At 36.4% G+C, this 18,077-nt stretch overlaps 3 long non-coding RNA genes across 3 annotated transcripts in view; 1 reads left to right on the top strand and 2 right to left on the bottom strand.

Annotated features, from left to right (window-relative positions):
- The first annotated feature begins 406 nt into the window (after positions 1-406).
- LOC311095026 overlaps positions 407-18,077 on the top strand; it is a 30,815-nt gene continuing 13,144 nt past the window's right edge. Inside the window, exon 1 of the long non-coding RNA XR_014608754.1 lies at positions 407-1,358. This is a non-coding gene — a long non-coding RNA (uncharacterized lncRNA). The remainder of the gene's footprint in view (positions 1,359-18,077) is intronic.
- Positions 6,277-9,166, bottom strand: LOC311094465. The gene is made up of 4 exons (XR_014608671.1): positions 9,046-9,166; positions 8,799-8,919; positions 6,890-7,001; positions 6,277-6,816 (listed from the first exon to the last, which is right to left on the bottom strand). It is a non-coding gene; the product is annotated as an uncharacterized lncRNA (long non-coding RNA).
- On the bottom strand, positions 14,985-17,883 carry LOC311094466. The gene is made up of 4 exons (XR_014608672.1): positions 17,763-17,883; positions 17,516-17,636; positions 15,607-15,718; positions 14,985-15,533 (listed from the first exon to the last, which is right to left on the bottom strand). It is a non-coding gene; the product is annotated as an uncharacterized lncRNA (long non-coding RNA).

The following is an 18,077-nucleotide window of genomic DNA, read 5'->3' on the forward strand; positions in this document are numbered from 1 at the left end:
CCGCCAAAACTATTAAACCTTACAGGCTGTTGGTGACCCGGCTACCGGCAGTTTCATAAACACGTCCACACACAACACAACATTCTAGACATTACAAATAATTGTAAAGTAGGCTAGAATGCATGCTACATGTTTTGGAACCTTTGAACAAAAACATCTTCAACCTGTCCTGTCAGCAGAGTGTCCTATAATATTGAGAACAGGCGCGCTCAACTCCCAAATCATTTATGGGTGCGAGTAATAAAAAAAGCTATCAAAAATAAAGACGAAAAACCGCACTCTCAAGGTATAATTTCATGAATTTATTGTAACCATGTCAACACAGACGCGTTTCGACCTAAGCCATCATCAGTGTGTAGCAGAGTGTCCCTGTGTCATAAAGGGCTTTGAAATAAACACAAACTACACACTGAACACACACGCTAAACCATCTCATTAAACACAGATTAATGTCTTTTCACAAAATAATTGTAATCGTTATCGTTAACCGCTTTTCACACACGCACACAATATAAAATACACGATGATAAATATAAAATTCAATACACAATACCTATAAAACACTATTATTTACACGATTACTACTGAAAGAACTGCTATAAACTGCACAAGAAAAAGTTCGCGTGGCTGTCGTCAGATTTGAAAGTCGCTCTAGGCTCTTTCGCGGTTGTGGCTTCAGTCGACTTCAGTGAGGCGCGGTGGTTTATGGGATGAGTAGTTCCTTCGCTCGGAAATGAAAATATGTACACAGTCTTGTACCTTTGACTTTTTTTGGATTTTCTCGTCGTTTTTTCACTCGAAACGATATGTTGTATGCCTATGAGTTCAGCCGTAGCTGGTTATCCTCAGACATGCTCTAAAACTCTTTAAATACGGATTTTCCAAAACGTCAATGGGAGAAATGAATGGGAAATTTACTTCCGGCACCAAAGCGCTCTCGGGCTGTGGGCGGGACTGTGATGCTCTATTTTTCGGGCGTGGCTTAGAAACATATCTCACCCGCCTCTTTTAGATGGAAAACCGCTGATTGGGCGTACGGAGCTTTCTGTCTAGTGACGCCCAATCAGAGCGGTTTTCCGTCTAAAAGGCGGGGCGTCTTCATCGTCGAGGTGTGCGTCTACAGTGTGGAATCATGTTTTGTGTTATTGACTTTTCACTTTCTTTATTTCTTCGCGAGAGAACAGATTAATAATATTGATCGTTTTTCTTTTAATTTGTTTTATTGTTTAAATTACAGTAGATGGAAACTAGGAGTAAACACATGAAGAGAAAGGGAGACATGAAGACACAAACCACTGAAAACATGAAGCTTGTGAAGATTGTCAGATGGAGCAGCTTTAATGATATAAGACCAGACTGTGAGTAAAACAATCACTCAGAACTCAAACAGTAAATGTTTGAGGGAATAATCTGTATTTCTGAAATATATGCCATTGAATGTGTCCATATTTGTGTTAATCCTGCAAATAGAAGTTCTGATTAGTGTGATTAATGAGTGATTTCTCCTGATATATGATAATTCCTTAACTTTTATTAAACTGATTTGTAATGGTTAATATGGCAAACCAGTGGCGAAGCCACATTAGGGCTAGAGAAACTGCCAGAATATAATATTAATGGTTTGAAAATAAAACGAAACCAGTGCCAGTGTCAATGTACCGGTATATGTATTTCGGGCTGTCACCGAGTGGGGCAGTATGTGCACAGAGTGTTTTTAAACCGGTGTTTTAATCCACTTTTATGTCCTAAACACTCGTTTTTGGGGGTCGAGAGCTAATAAAAACTTATTTCTGTTTTTTTTTACCTTGTTTGCTGTACACCTTGTCACATAGCAGCTTTTAGGCATTTTTCTATCTTTTGTTAGAAGCAAGAAATGACAAAGAGGCAGCCTCTCGCAATGTAAAGTCAATGGAGACGGTTGGATTGTTTTCCCCCTCGGTGTGGGCGTGTTCTAAATACGCTCTGTCTCTATAGATATCATATCTATGGGGGAACGCACATGGGAATGCATACAGTTTTTACCACACACACAAAGTTAGATGTTCACCGTCTCTCAAGTATTTATTATTTGGATTTGGTAAATAAAGAAACAGAAAAGTAGAAATGGACTACAAGACTGTTAATGTGCGTAAAAAGTGCGTTGTATAGCCAAGCCGTCGGCAGCTATATAGGAGCTGCTGTAACAGACCCAATAACACCAGACACACTCTGCCCCCTAGTGGACATAGCTATACTAGACTATACTATACATACCGGTACTTGACTCATTGAGGGCCTTTTGTACAGTAAACAAACATCCAGACTGCTGAGAGTGATGATTAGATGAATATGTGAATATGTGCTGCGCTTTCCTCTCAATAACTAAATAAACACGCAACAAAATTGAGAGAACAGCAAGCTTTAAAAAAACAGAAAAACAAACAAGAAAAGCATGTGAACATGTCATGTTTTTAGCAGCTTTACAGTATTAAAGATGAAAACAGTGTCTCGTTTCATCAGTACAACTTCATTTGCCTGTTATCTAGCAACAGATTATCAGCTTTATCATCATTATTATTATCTTGTGCAGTTTTAGTGTTGTATGATGTTGTTCTGTCTCTCTTTAAACTGAAGATAATATTATGTTTCTTCGTTCACAGTTTCTGTGGATCCACACACTCCTGTAAAGAGTCGATCTGAATCATCAGAGAAGATCAAGCATGAGCTGAGATCATGATATCTGAGTAAATGATGAGAGGACGCCTGAAACTAATGTAAGATCATGTTTGGGCATCATCTCTGAGATACGCTGATGATCAGCTGATCAATATTTTATTTATATTTCAGTGAATATTGATGATGATGATGATGAAACTGCATGTGTCTTCTGGACTCTCAAGATCCTGACAGCAACTTTATTCATGACGGATCATGATGAACTAATGTTTCCAGACCTTAAATCTTCCTCGGATAAACTGTGTCCGTTTATTAGGCTTTGTAAATAGAACAGGAATAAGTGTATGTTTGTAAATGCTATTATATTTTCATATAGTTGTATAGTTTTTGTTCTGAATATAAAATTCTATTTATGTCAGTTATCAGTGCAATATTGCATCTGGTTGTTACAGTATTGTGTTTTCTCCATGTTAAATATGATCCTCATCATGTAATGTTCTTTATCTTGATGCACAAGCACATGTTTGTATCATTTACACCTGCTGTTTTCTGTAATTATGTGCATTATTTGTCATTTTCTTTTATCCGTTTAAGATTCTTTGTCTAAATCAAGTTTTTCATTTCTTTGAAACATTTACTGTAAAACTGAATTAATTCTGCCAAGAAAAGTCCAGATACAAACACACTGTATTAAATAAAATGCATCTTTGTAAACACTTTCTGAACTCATTTTCTCCACGGCTCATTCAGTGCCGTTACACTCATGACCTTTATTCTCCTGACAGACACAAGATCATCTTTTACAGTAAAATAAGAGCTCTGAGTACTAAAACTTAAAACTTTAAATAAATATGCAATTAATTCTTAGTATACTTAACATTTAAATAAATATTCTTCCCCCTTTATTTTTACAGAGTTTCTATTGTCATGTCACGTGATGAGCCATTACCGTTTGCATCTCAATAAAATGAAGTCACGTGGTTAAGAGTCAGAGGTTTCTGGCGCCCCGTTTCTCTGAAAGACACACATAACAAGCAAACCTTTATACTGTATGTGTAGTTACTGTATAGCACAGTCCCAGAAGGTGTTCCTGCAGGCAAACAGGCGATGTGTCTTGCATATGTTTTGAGCAAAATCAAGAAATCAGTTATTAGTGAGTCTAACAAATGTACAGGCACTTTCATTTGTCCTCTGATCTCAATGAAGAAATCTCAGGTGTCCACTAGAGGGCAATCAGTCCACTGGAAACTTGTGAAAAACAGATTTATTTTATTGGAACTATTATCATATATAATAATAATAATAATAATACAAAACATTGTGTTTTAAAACCCTGTAGATTCAAGCAGCAAACAAACACAGTCAGTCACATACAGTACAAGCTTTTCGTTTCATATTTCACATTTCATATTTATGATAAATACAGTCAGTTAAAGGGATAGCATATTTGTGCATGCTTATATTTTTAAATCATGTGTATGTGCTGAGTTTTATACTGTAGATTATATGGATTTATTGATTATTATAGCAGATAAACCGAGCATTTCTTTAGAATAATGTGTGGAAGCGACTGATCAAAACGGAGAAATAGCGACACTTAGTGTTAAAATATGATATGAAAGGATGTAGCCTATACCAGAGCCATAGAGAGATGGCTATGGCCTATACTATACATTAAAGGGGGGGTGAAATGCTCATTTTCACTCAATCTCCTGTTAATCTTGAGTACCTATAGAGTAGTATTGCATCCTTCATATCTCCAAAAAGTCTTTAGTTTTTTTATATTTATAAAAGACAGATAGGCTGTACTGAGTTTTTCCGGAAAAAAACCGAGCGTCTGGAGGCGGGCCGTGTGGGCGAAGCTAATAGCTGATAGCGCTGATAGCTAACAACAACACACAGAGACATTTGAAGCAGTTTACTCACCGCCTGTGACCGCAAACCTTTATCATTGTGACTTGCTCGATCCTTAAGCATTAGACGATCTGCAAATCCGTCGATCTGGGCTTTGTTTATAAGACAATCATTGTCGAAAATGCAGGGAACAAACAGTCTTAGGCTACACAACTCGTTTTTGCTCTGGAAAAACAATCTGCATCCACTGTTCCTAACGCTGGGTTCTTTGGGAAGCTGAACATGATGGTAAGCTTTCCCTCACATCCAAAAACACACTTTGGAGACACTATGCAGCGCTGCCGATTATTTCCTGTTGATGTGCGCAGTCTCGCCCTCCTCTGGTCGACGTGTGCGCGGGCGAGCTTTTTCCGGGAGAAATGCTCATATAAGGAGTTCCACTCTGGTCTACGTCATTACATCCACGATCGGCCGAAATCAGCCGAAATATAATCATTAAGTGACATGATAATAGACAGCAGATGGCAGTAATGTAACATATTGGATACCAACTGCCTTAAAAACCCAAAGAAGAAGAAGAAGAAGAAGAAGAAATCAGCCGAAACTTGTACCAACCCGGAAGTAAGATTTTCGGCACAGAAATTCTCCGTTATTCGTCCAAAATATTTTTTTAAAACTTTGGCCATGTTAAGAATGAGAATCCATCTCTTTAACACTGTAAACAACTCTGAATACATGAAACACAATTGTAACACCCCTTTAAGAGGTTGACATAGCAGAAGTGTAGAGTGTGTGGAGCTATAATAATGAGGAATTCAGACCCAAAGCATTGCAGTTCCGCTAGTTAGGGGGATTCTGAGAACATTTAGATTTCTCTGACCTACATATGTGCATTTTAAGATGTTTTGAAAGCCCCAAAAATTGGATAACAATAGCTTTAAAACCATGTCAGTGGGCAGTGGATTATTTTTCTCTCCTCATCAGATCAGCATCACACTCTTTTTCTCTTTGTTTTTCTCTTGCTCTGTCTCTTCCCCCCCTAAAGCTGAGCTTTGACTGATATAGGCTTTTCACGTTTGTCAGTGAAGTAAACATAGGGTCAACTGATAGGTTGATTTATGAATCATTTTCTCAGACGCATTCATTTACTGAAAGCTACTAGGAAATCTAGGTAACTAAGTTTATTAAATTCATTCACAATGTACACATTCATTACTGATCGTATGCCTAATTCAGGGCCATAGACAGGGCTTTAAAATCAAAGAGGTCCTAAATTTGAGGTTGTTAGGGAGTTAAAAAAAATTATTTCTCTGATGTGCACTTCAAGATGTTTGAAGGGCAAAAAAAAGTATAAAAAATAGCTTTAAAACCGTGTTAGCAGGCAGTAGATTATTTGTCAATACCTGCTCTCTCCTCATTTCTCTCAGTCTCCTCATCTTGCTCTGTCTCTTCCCCTCCTAAAGCTCTTAGTCTTTACTGTAGTGCATGAACAATAGTCTGATCAGAAACCTCTCGGATTTCATCAGAAATATCTTAATTTGTGTTTCTGAAGATCAGCGGGTATCTTACGGGTTTGGATCGACATGATGGAGAGTAATTAATGACAGAAACTTCATTTATAAACCCTCTGCTGTGTTTGATTAGACTGTAAGTTATTCTCAGAGCTCTTATTTTACTGTAAAAGATGATCTTGTGTCTGTCAGGAGAATAAAGGTCATGAGTGTAACGGCACTGAATGAGCCGTGGAGAAAATGAGTTCAGAAAGTGTTTACAAAGATGCATTTTATTTAAAACAGTGTGTTTGTATCTGGACTTTTCTTGGCAGAATTAATTCAGTTTTACAGTAAATGTTTCAAAAAAATGAAAAACTTGATTTAGACAAAGAATCTTAAACGGGTAAAAGAAAATGACAAATAATGCACATAATTCCAGAAAACAGCAGGTGTAAATGATACAAACATGTGCTTGTGCATCAAGATAAAGAACATTACATGAGGAGGATCATATTTAACATGGAGAAAACACAATACTGTAACAACCAGATTCAATATTGCACTGATAACTGACATAGAATTTTATATTCAGAACAAAAAACTATACAACTATATGAACATATAATAGCATTTACACACTTACACTTATTCCTGTTCTATTTACAAAGCCTAATAAACGGACACAGTTTATCCGAGGAAGATTTAAGGTCTGGAAACATTAGTTCATCATGTTCCGTCATGAATAAAGTTGCTGTCAGGATCTTGAGAGTCCAGAAGACACATGCAGTTTCATCATCATCATCATCAATATTCACTGAAATATAAATAAAATACTGATCATCTGATCATCAGCGTATCTCAGAGATGATGCCCAAACATGATCTTACATTAGTTTCAGGCGTCCTCATCATTTACTCAGATATCATGATCTCAGCTCATGCTTGATCTTCTCTGATGATTCAGATCGACACTTTACAGGTGTGTGTGGATCCACAGAAACTGTGAATGAAGAAACATAATATTATCTTCAGTTTAAAGAGGGACAGAACAACCACATACAACACTAAAACTCCACAAGATAATAATAATGATGATAAAGCTGATAATCTGTTGCTAGATAACAGGCAAATGAAGTTGTACTTCTAATGAAACGAGACACTGTTTTCATCTTTAATACTGTAAAGCTGCTAAAAAAACGACATGTTCACATGCTTTTCTTGTTTGTTTTTCTGTTTTTTTAAAAGCTTGATGTTTTCTCAACTTTGTTGTGTGTTTATTTAGTTATTGAGAGGAAAGCGCAGCACATATTCACATATTCATCTAAACATCACTCTCAGCAGTCTGGATGTTTGTTTACTGTACAAAAGCCCCTTAATGAGTCAAGTACTGTATGTAGTCTAGTATAGTATAGTCTAGTATAGGTATGTCCACTAGGTGGCAGAGCGTCACTCGTCGCCGTGTCTGGTGATATTGGGTATTGTTGGTTTTTTTGCCGTTCATCGAAGTACAGCCAGAGAATGGTACAGCACAACACCAGCACAGTATTATCAGCGCGGAACAGTATGTTATAGGCAGTGGCGGTTCTACATTGAATTACACCCTGGGCGAGACCCCCTTCGATTATTTATTTCCCCAGAAAACAAGACTTAATATCTTATGTCATTTTACTACTTTAGTAAAATAACGTTATGCATCTTTATTTAAGAAATGTTTGATATTTGGACTGGAAACAAGACAATAATACTAAGTAAGAAAAGCATTTTTTTTTTTTTGCAGTGTAATAACTGAACTTGTAACAGTTTTGTTGCAAAGCACAATATTATGGTTAAATTAGATCTCGTGTTTGAGTTAAAACCGAATTATTGTTAAGCATAGCAAGAATCATAGCAAAAAGGCTAACAAATAAGAGTTATACCCTTAATATTGCCCCTTCATTCATGACATGGATACCGTAATCATACAGAGAAAACATGGTTGCATACCTTTATCTTTCGCTCGTTTCTAAATTGGGCACCTGATGGCTTTGACCTTTCTTGTCCATCTCTTATTTGGCACTCGACATCGACAATCAACAGATTTCCCCTGATCCCCCCCATACCAACTGTCACTCACGACGAGTCACGACCAGAAGTCAAGACTAAACCAATTCACCTTGGTGGTGGTGACCAAGTAATCGTTTTGTATTACCTATTTTTATTAGCCATTGCAGGAACTGTCATCCGCGCCCCCCTCCCCTTTCCCCTTCTCAAACAAACAGCTTCTGTGCGCGACATCTTCTCAGCTGCAGGGGGCGCAAATTTGGCAATTCCCCAAAACAGTGAAATTACATTCAATAGAAAACCGCTTCGCGGCGCAGATTTTTTATTTATTTATTTTTTCTGCTCGATTGCCCGGTTCGCCCGTGCCAAAAACCGCTACTGGTTATAGGCGTTATGTATTTTTAATAATAGGCTAAACTTTACAAATTATATCCTAGCCTATAACAGATATTACTTTGCAGTTTCGTTTTTATTTTCAAACCATTAGTATTATATTCTGGCAGCTACTCTAGCCCTAATGTGTCTTCGCCACTGGTTTGTCATTTTAACCATTACAAATCAGTTTAATAAAAGTTAAGGAATTATCATATATCAGGAGACCACATATGAAATCATTAATCGCACTATTAATCAGAGCAACTTCCATTTGCAGAATTAACACAAATATGGACACATTCAATGGCATATATTTCAGAAACACAGATGATTCCCTCAAACATTTACTGAATGAGTTCTTCTGAGTGATTGTTTTACTCACAGTCTGGTCTTATATCATATAAGCTGCTCCATCTGACAATCTTCACAAGCTTCATGTTTTCAGTTGTTTGTGTCTTCATCTCGCTCTCTCTCTTCGTGTGTTTACTCCTAGTTTCCATCTACTGTAATTTAAACAATAAAACAAACAAAAAAAGAAAAGCGATCAATATTATTAATCTGTTCTCTCGCGAAGAATAAAGAAAGTGAAAAGTCAAAGTTAACGAGCTCCACAAAACGTGATTCCACACCTCGTCAACGCCAATCGCCTGTGCCTGGCGTCCTTTTTTACAGTCTATGCTGCTGGCTCTGGAGCTGCTAAAGCCTACACATCATGCACGTCTCTCCAGTAAGAACTTTTTTTTGTGCACTAGAACCACGTGATAACACATTTCCTCCGTGAAATTTTCCATTATAGGTCCGTACACGCATGCGCACATTCTCCGGGCGCGAGGTTTTTAAAAAAAAAAAAACCTTTATTAAACAACAAGGCGTTACAGAATGTAAAATAACAGAGCACAGAAAAATGCTATGTAGAACAGTACAGAGTAGCACAAATCTTTTCAACATTTATATAAATATATGAAAAAAAGAAAGTAAATATAAATATAAATGTATAAATACATATATAAAATAAAAGAAATAAAATATGAAAATACGAGCACATATTAATAGATTAAACATAGTTATTAAAGTACTACTAAAATAAAATCTCTTAGCAGTTGGGCTTTAGAAAATTAGCATTTTTCCAATGCACTATTAAACAAAGTTAACTCGTTTTTGAAAGCTTCAAGGATAGGAGACATTTTCAAAAACCGACATTTATGAATGAAAAATTTTGCCAATAAAAGAAGATTATTATTTCCAAATTCTGTAGATTTATCTTCCAACTGGAAACCATATTTGATAATATCAAAAGTTAGAACTGGAAAAAAAGTTTTACAGGCTAACCAATTCTGGAGAGTTGACCAAAACAATTTGGTGTGAGCGCATGAAAAGAAGAGATGTTCCACAATTTCAATTTGAGAATGACAGAAAGTATGTATTAATACCGATATTGAATCTATTGTGTAGGAAATCATTTGAAGGATAAATGTCATTCATTTAAAGTGAATTTCCTTAACTTTCGGTGAGACTGGATAAGAGAGATAACTAGTTCTTATCTTTGAAATGGTTTTCGGAGTGAAATTCTTGAGAAGAAAATGCCTCTTTAGTTGAGCTGGAAAGTAAGTAGCTGTAAGGAGAGACCTTAACAATTTGATATTACATTTTTTGTCAACAAATTGGACACCATCCAAAGACAGACTAGGTATTTGTACTTCAGGTGATGTATACAGTAATGTCCCTTTAATTAACTGAATTAGTGCTGAAGGGATAGCCTTAATTATTTTGTCATATTTGGTTCTAGAACATAAAATGTTGTATTTAACAATAAAGTCATTATGTCCTAGTAGGTTACCACTGCAGTCAAATAAATGTAACAGTGACCACACTCCCTGATCCATCCAGTCTTTATAACAAATGGACTTTCTATTAATCAAAATGTATCTGTTGTTCCATATTGAAGTATGTGGCGAAAAGTTATGTTCGTATAACATCTTCCAGTATTGGAGAGCCTGTTTATGAAAATCAGCCAATTTGAGGGGTAATTTAGAAATATCAAAATCACATTTAAGTAAAAAATCTATTCCGCCAACACTCTCAAAGATCATCTTGGGGAAAGAAAACCAAAAACCATTACTATTTTTCAAAAAAGACTGCAGCCATTTGAGTTTAATGGTACCGTTCATTGATTCAAAATCAATCACATTTAAGCCTCCATCTTGAAGAGATTTCACTATATCGTTTTTCCTAATGTAATGATATTTATTTTTCCAAATAAAATTGTAATGATTTTGATTGATTTTTTTTCATCATATTGTCCGACACCGGTAAACAATATGAAGGGTAAATAAGTCTGGAAAGACTTTCCATTTTAGTTAAGAGAATGCGTCCAAAAAATAGAAAGATCCCTCTGAAGCCAGCTATTCAAAATAGTTTTAGATTTGGTCACATTATTTTCAATGTTCAGAAGTTCTCTTGAATTTTTTACTTTGGAAATTCTAATTCCTAAATACTTAACTTAAGTTTTGATCGGAATATTAGCTACAACCACTTGTGACTGGTCATGACTAGTTAATACTTCACATTTATTTTTATTCAGATTCAAACCTGAGGCTTTTGAGAACAGTGAAATCTCATACAAGGCAGGAGGAATTTGTGAAATGTCTTTTAGGAAAACAGTGGTGTCGTCTGCTAGCTGACTAATGATCAATGAAGTTCCCATCACAGTCAAAGGTTTTACTGCACTTACTGTACCGCAAATTGTATTGCGTTGCGTTTTTTTTTTTTGCAAGTGGTACATTCTTGCACGGTGTGACGCACAGAAGCTAGGGGAAAACATATGTTTGTCGAATCATTCGTAAGGTGGTCCTCGATCTGCAGGAGTACATGAATAGTTTCATTAACCCTCAGACGGTCCTCGGTCATTTCTGATTTGAATTTCTAAAAATCACAGCTTCATCGGAATGTTATGAAACTTGGTGACTTTTATGGCATTAGGTATGTGAATACAAAAACAAATTGGGGTCATGATCCGAGCATGCTAAGTGGTCGTAAAAAAAATAGTCACACTACAGGCCTTCGGTGCAAAAATGACCGACCCATAGGAAATGAATGGGAAATTGACAAAAAAAAAACTATTCTCCGAATTTTTGTGTGTACAATCTACAAATCGGCCACAATCCTAAAAAAAAGTAGGCCTACACAGCTGTAAAGGGGTGACACTCTACAACATCAAGAGTGCAAAAAAGACACACCCACCCACACACACACACATACAAACACACTTTTATACACATACACACCAATTATTTTGATTACAAAAAATCTGTTTTGAATTTTTAAAAATCACAGCTTCATCGGAATGTTACGAAACTTGGTGACTTTTATGGCATTAGGTAACCTATGTGAACACAAAAAAATTGAGGTCATGATCCGAGCATGCTGAGTAGTTGTAAAAAAAATAGTCACACTTGTGGTCTTTTATTCAAAAATGACCCCCATAGAAAATGAATGGGAAATTGACAAAAAAAATGTAAAAAATTAAAAAATTAAAAAATTCAATATTATTTTACATAAAGTGTTATAATTGAATGAATTGCATTTTTTGTTACAAATTCTGTAAAAAAAAAAAAAAAAAAGTAAATGTGTCCATAAACAGCTGGGGAATTCACATGCCTCTCCATAGAGAGCTGTACATGCCATCTAGTGGTTACACCATGATTCTACGCTCCCTACTCTCACCAGATGGTGTTAATCTGCTTAAAACATTTTTTTTTTGAAGGCCTTTTTTTTTTTGCATAAATATTAATAAATTCAATCAAATTCTCTCAAAATACAAAATTAAAAAGAATAAATATTATAGAACAAAAATAAATTGCATTGGTTTTACTGGGATGGAGGAAGTTTCATTTTTAGGTGTCCGGTCACTTCTGACCGGGAAGGCCCAGGATGTGACTCTGAAACGAAGACCTTCTGAGGGTTAATAATCTTCCCCGGACATTTATTAACCATGTCCATAAAAGAGGGCTTTTATAAAATTGCCAGTAAGATATCACATAGGGTGACATCACATGAACACTTTTTTTTTTTTCAAAAAACAAATTTAACAAATATACTATACAATATAGGCTAATTGTTTGTACAATATTATTTTAAATCTTTTTTATTATTCTTCTGTTAATCTTATGATTCCCAAGTCATTGCAACATGTATGCAGTCTATTGCTCCAATCTCCACTGCTCTAGGGGAACATGAGGCAGATTATGTTAATAGGAAGTCCTATCACAGCCTTAATGTTCAGGTAGAGATGATGTGAATATGTGAGATGATTATTTTCTGTGAGATGAATCTTTAAATTAATAGTAACATTAACAGATATAACAATGATCTACTAAACATTTCATCTGCAGACGACTTGTGGTGGTCATGAACATATGATCAAGTTTGGATGCCAAATGGCCTGGCTCCAGTGCTTGACGCTTGTCTCAAAAATTTCCCATGAGTCTGTGTTGTGTCAGCGCTTTAAGGAAAGCAAGTTAAATTTGGTACAGTACAAAACAATGTTAATTTGAACTGAGATAGAAAAACCTACACAATAACCCCCTATCATGACCCTCAGACAGGGCCACAGCACCGCTTCAGTGTGGCCCTCAGTAAAACCAGAGTGAAGATAGAGATGACCTTTGGCATCCTAAAGGCACATTTCAACTGTTTTTGGCCCTTCAGAGTCACCAGAGCGGGCATCACAGATAGTGGCTGCATGGGCCATTCTGCACAATATAGCCACCAGTAGAAAGGAGCGAGAAACGCCACAAAACCAGCTTCTCCCCGATGAAACTGACCCGATCACACTTGACCACCCAGCTGGTGCAGATGTAGAAGCAATCACCATACAATATTACACTTAATAAAAACACATTGAAACTGCAGATAGGTCTCAAACTGTTTTATTGGTTTTGTGGGATGGGAGGGAGAAAGAGAGCGGCGGCTGGTTATGACCCTTCGCTAAGCCCCGCCCTCCTTAGTTACTGTTGCTACGCCTGTCAAGCTTTTGCGCCTGGCACGTCTACCGGTATTACAGTATGAATGCACTGGTTTCAGACATTCCTAAGGAGATAATTAGTCATTTTTGGCGAACAGGTGGAAATATGAGAGAACAAGACTGCAGTATGCATTCGAGGGCTATATCCACGACATAATATGCAAACGATTGGAGAATAATTTCATCAAAATTGAAGCTAAAGTCTATAACGTTAGGTCCCAGCGCAAGCAGTAACGTTAGCCGTTACTACGCTGACCATTCAAATGGGAAACGCACAAATTGACGAACAGCTATATGCATGCACAGCAGCGTAAGTGAAATTTGAAAATATTCTAATATTTATAAATCAAACAGCTTATCCATATGTATTGCAGAATAAACACAAGACATTAGCCTGACCACTTTGCAATGATAACATTCTCCCGCTTACCTATATTTGTAGTGCGCCAGGCTACTGCTCGTGGGTCATATAAGTGACTAATACTGTTATGGACTGATTAAGTTTTCGGTTGTTTTTTTTTTTTTAAATAAAAAATAAATACAAAGCAGTACCACAAAGCATGTTTCCTACTTGAACATCAATTTTGCTCTCCTTTGTCCCGAATGTGAGGTAGGCTAGTTAGGGGGATTCTGAGAACATTTAGATTTCTCTGACCTACATATGTGCATTTTAAGATGTTTTGAAAGCCCCAAAAATTGGATAACAATAGCTTTAAAACCATGTCAGTGGGCAGTGGATTATTTTTCTCTCCTCATCAGATCAGCATCACACTCTTTTTCTCTTTGTTTTTCTCTTGCTCTGTCTCTTCCCCCCCTAAAGCTGAGCTTTGACTGATATAGGCTTTTCACGTTTGTCAGTGAAGTAAACATAGGGTCAACTGATAGGTTGATTTATGAATCATTTTCTCAGACGCATTCATTTACTGAAAGCTACTAGGAAATCTAGGTAACTAAGTTTATTAAATTCATTCACAATGTACACATTCATTACTGATCGTATGCCTAATTCAGGGCCATAGACAGGGCTTTAAAATCAAAGAGGTCCTAAATTTGAGGTTGTTAGGGAGTTAAAAAAAAATATTTCTCTGATGTGCACTTCAAGATGTTTGAAGGGCAAAAAAAAGTATAAAAAATAGCTTTAAAACCGTGTTAGCAGGCAGTAGATTATTTGTCAATACCTGCTCTCTCCTCATTTCTCTCAGTCTCCTCATCTTGCTCTGTCTCTTCCCCTCCTAAAGCTCTTAGTCTTTACTGTAGTGCATGAACAATAGTCTGATCAGAAACCTCTGGGATTTCATCAGAAATATCTTAATTTGTGTTTCTGAAGATCAGCGGGTATCTTACGGGTTTGGATCGACATGATGGAGAGTAATTAATGACAGAAACTTCATTTTTAAACCCTCTGCTGTGTTTGATTAGACTGTACGTTATACTCAGAGCTCTTATTTTACTGTAAAAGATGATCTTGTGTCTGTCAGGAGAATAAAGGTCATGAGTGTAACGGCACTGAATGAGCCGTGGAGAAAATGAGTTCAGAAAGTGTTTACAAAGACTGATCGTTTTATGCATTTTATTTAAAACAGTGTGTTTGTATCTGGACTTTTCTTGGCAGAATTAATTCAGTTTTACAGTAAATGTTTCAAAGAAATGAAAAACTTGATTTAGACAAAGAATCTTAAACGGGTAAAAGAAAATTACAAATAATGCACATAATTACAGAAAACAGCAGGTGTAAATGATACAAACATGTGCTTGTGCATCAAGATAAAGAACATTACATGAGGAGGATCATATTTAACATGGAGAAAACACAATACTGTAACAACCAGATTCAATATTGCACTGATAACTGACATAGAATTTTATATTCAGAACAAAAAACTATACAACTATATGAACATATAATAGCATTTACACACTTACACTTATTCCTGTTCTATTTACAAAGCCTAATAAACGGACACAGTTTATCCGAGGAAGATTTAAGGTCTGGAAACATTAGTTCATCATGTTCCGTCATGAATAAAGTTGCTGTCAGGATCTTGAGAGTCCAGAAGACACATGCAGTTTCATCATCATCATCATCAATATTCACTGAAATATAAATAAAATACTGATCATCTGATCATCAGCGTATCTCAGAGATGATGCCCAAACATGATCTTACATTAGTTTCAGGCGTCCTCATCATTTACTCAGATATCATGATCTCAGCTCATGCTTGATCTTCTCTGATGATTCAGATCGACACTTTACAGGTGTGTGTGGATCCACAGAAACTGTGAATGAAGAAACATAATATTATCTTCAGTTTAAAGAGGGACAGAACAACCACATACAACACTAAAACTCCACAAGATAATAATAATGATGATAAAGCTGATAATCTGTTGCTAGATAACAGGCAAATGAAGTTGTACTTCTAATGAAACGAGACACTGTTTTCATCTTTAATACTGTAAAGCTGCTAAAAAAACGACATGTTCACATGCTTTTCTTGTTTGTTTTTCTGTTTTTTTAAAAGCTTGATGTTTTCTCAACTTTGTTGTGTGTTTATTTAGTTATTGAGAGGAAAGCGCAGCACATATTCACATATTCATCTAAACATCACTCTCAGCAGTCTGGATGTTTGTTTACTGTACAAAAGCCCCTTAATGAGTCAAGTACTGTATGTAGTCTAGTATAGTATAGTCTAGTATAGGTATGTCCACTAGGTGGCAGAGCGTCACTCGTCGCCGTGTCTGGTGATATTGGGTATTGTTGGTTTTTTTGCCGTTCATCGAAGTACAGCCAGAGAATGGTACAGCACAACACCAGCACAGTATTATCAGCGCGGAACAGTATGTTATAGGCAGTGGCGGTTCTACATTGAATTACACCCTGGGCGAGACCCCCTTCGATTATTTATTTCCCCAGAAAACAAGACTTAATATCTTATGTCATTTTACTACTTTAGTAAAATAACGTTATGCATCTTTATTTAAGAAATGTTTGATATTTGGACTGGAAACAAGACAATAATACTAAGTAAGAAAAGCATTTTTTTTTTTTTGCAGTGTAATAACTGAACTTGTAACAGTTTTGTTGCAAAGCACAATATTATGGTTAAATTAGATCTCGTGTTTGAGTTAAAACCGAATTATTGTTAAGCATAGCAAGAATCATAGCAAAAAGGCTAACAAATAAGAGTTATACCCTTAATATTGCCCCTTCATTCATGACATGGATACCGTAATCATACAGAGAAAACATGGTTGCATACCTTTATCTTTCGCTCGTTTCTAAATTGGGCACCTGATGGCTTTGACCTTTCTTGTCCATCTCTTATTTGGCACTCGACATCGACAATCAACAGATTTCCCCTGATCCCCCCCATACCAACTGTCACTCACGACGAGTCACGACCAGAAGTCAAGACTAAACCAATTCACCTTGGTGGTGGTGACCAAGTAATCGTTTTGTATTACCTATTTTTATTAGCCATTGCAGGAACTGTCATCCGCGCCCCCCTCCCCTTTCCCCTTCTCAAACAAACAGCTTCTGTGCGCGACATCTTCTCAGCTGCAGGGGGCGCAAATTTGGCAATTCCCCAAAACAGTGAAATTACATTCAATAGAAAACCGCTTCGCGGCGCAGATTTTTTATTTATTTATTTTTTCTGCTCGATTGCCCGGTTCGCCCGTGCCAAAAACCGCTACTGGTTATAGGCGTTATGTATTTTTAATAATAGGCTAAACTTTACAAATTATATCCTAGCCTATAACAGATATTACTTTGCAGTTTCGTTTTTATTTTCAAACCATTAGTATTATATTCTGGCAGCTACTCTAGCCCTAATGTGTCTTCGCCACTGGTTTGTCATTTTAACCATTACAAATCAGTTTAATAAAAGTTAAGGAATTATCATATATCAGGAGACCACATATGAAATCATTAATCGCACTATTAATCAGAGCAACTTCCATTTGCAGAATTAACACAAATATGGACACATTCAATGGCATATATTTCAGAAACACAGATGATTCCCTCAAACATTTACTGAATGAGTTCTTCTGAGTGATTGTTTTACTCACAGTCTGGTCTTATATCATATAAGCTGCTCCATCTGACAATCTTCACAAGCTTCATGTTTTCAGTTGTTTGTGTCTTCATCTCGCTCTCTCTCTTCGTGTGTTTACTCCTAGTTTCCATCTACTGTAATTTAAACAATAAAACAAACAAAAAAAGAAAAGCGATCAATATTATTAATCTGTTCTCTCGCGAAGAATAAAGAAAGTGAAAAGTCAAAGTTAACGAGCTCCACAAAACGTGATTCCACACCTCGTCAACGCCAATCGCCTGTGCCTGGCGTCCTTTTTTACAGTCTATGCTGCTGGCTCTGGAGCTGCTAAAGCCTACACATCATGCACGTCTCTCCAGTAAGAACTTTTTTTTGTGCACTAGAACCACGTGATAACACATTTCCTCCGTGAAATTTTCCATTATAGGTCCGTACACGCATGCGCACATTCTCCGGGCGCGAGGTTTTTAAAAAAAAAAAAACCTTTATTAAACAACAAGGCGTTACAGAATGTAAAATAACAGAGCACAGAAAAATGCTATGTAGAACAGTACAGAGTAGCACAAATCTTTTCA

Source organism: Abramis brama (assembly GCF_963993115.1).
Source record: "Abramis brama genome assembly, chromosome: 13".
Classification (NCBI taxonomy): Eukaryota; Metazoa; Chordata; class Actinopteri; order Cypriniformes; family Leuciscidae; genus Abramis; species Abramis brama.